Here is a 1,710-nt window from a genome sequence, read left to right on the forward strand (position 1 = left end):
TCTTCTTTTGTACTCACTTATTCCTACATTTTGCAAATATGTATTGCATTATTCTCATTTATTAACTCAAGAATGCCTAGTTAAATTGGCTTCTTTTAAAACATAAATTCATTTATTCAGAGAGAAAGTCATCCTCAAAAAAGGGATCTTATTTTTAAATTTTTTAAAAAATAGTTTTTTTAAGATGGTGGCAGAGTAGGACACTTCAGCCATTTCTTTCTCTTTTTTTCTTTCTTTGTGTTTCTTCTCGGCAATGTCCTGAACTTCTGGCCTCAGCACAGACCCAGCATGGCGGCCTCCCAGCCCAATATGGGAGTCTTTCAGCCCGGTCCATGGCAGTCTGGTCTCTCAGTCTGGTCTCTCAGTCTGGTCTCTCAGAAGCCCGTGGCGGTCTTTCGGCCTGGAGTGGGAGTCTTTCAGCGGTCCATGATGGTGTCTCGGCGGTTCATGACGATCTCTCAGCCAGGCATCTGAGGTGGTCAACAGTGAGAGCAGGGCTCAGCATGCACCCAGCGATCAGAGGCTGCAAGTGGTTCCTGCCTGGTCATGTTGCGGAGGCAGTTGGTGATCGTAGACAGCAGCAGTAGTAGTGATGGCATTGTGACCCAGTGTGGGAAGAGCAAGCAATGAGTGAGGCCCCCCTCGTATCTGTGGTGGTGTCGAGAACATGCAGCTGAGGTCTCCCAGAGAGCAAGATATGCAGAAGAAATTGGGCCCCAGCATGGCTAAGCATTCAAGAAAAATGTACTGCATTCCTTTATTTCTCTAATTTATATTAAGAAAGACCTTAATGTTAACTATTACCTTATTTCTTTATTTTTCTTCTTATTTTATCATGGTCTGTAGTGCTTAACGTTTTAAGACCATAAGACCATAAGACATAGGAGCAGAAGTAAGGCCATTCGGCCCATCGAGTCCAATCATGGCTGATGGGCATTTCAACTCCACTTACCTGCATTCTCCCCGTAGCCCTTAATTCCTCGTTTTAACCTAGTTTCTTGCTGATTTTGTACCAAGGTTTTGTAACTAAGTACTTTGGTGGCGATGGTACGATGTGTGGCGATGTTATACACCTCCACTGTACTCCTGACTTCTGTACTTGAGTACACATGATAATAAAAAGCTAAATCTAAATTTAAATCTAATTAACATTGTTGTGACCAATTGAAGGAGAGTCAGTTTATGATTTGGGCTACCTATTTCAAACCATAATAATTGGAGGAACCTCACCTGGATTATAGTCATAACAGTTATTGCAACCAGATCATGTTAATTGACAGATGAACATTAACCAAGACCCAAGGAGAATATTCTTGCTTCTTGAATGTCAAAGGATGATGGTTAGATTATCTCTGGTTGGAGAAAGTCATTGCCTGACATTTGTGTGGCGTGAATGTTAGTTGCCACTTATCAGGTCATACACGGTTATTGTCCAGATCTTGCTGTATTTGGATGTTGACTGCTTCATTATCGATCTGATGAAGTGCGGATGGTGACAAAATCATCAGAAAACATCCCTACTCCCAATCATATGATGGACAGAGGGTAATGGCTGCTCTGTGTCACTTAGCCTTTTATCCACCTTGTTTTTGTAATTCATAATATCTTGATCTAATATAAACCTGTCAATCATGCCTGATATTTTCAATTGACCCAATTCTGGAATATATTTTAAGGGACAGTATTCCATATTTCCACTTCCTTTTGGGA

Source organism: Chiloscyllium plagiosum, chromosome 41 (genome assembly GCF_004010195.1).
Source record: "Chiloscyllium plagiosum isolate BGI_BamShark_2017 chromosome 41, ASM401019v2, whole genome shotgun sequence".
NCBI classification, from domain to species: domain Eukaryota; kingdom Metazoa; phylum Chordata; class Chondrichthyes; order Orectolobiformes; family Hemiscylliidae; genus Chiloscyllium; species Chiloscyllium plagiosum.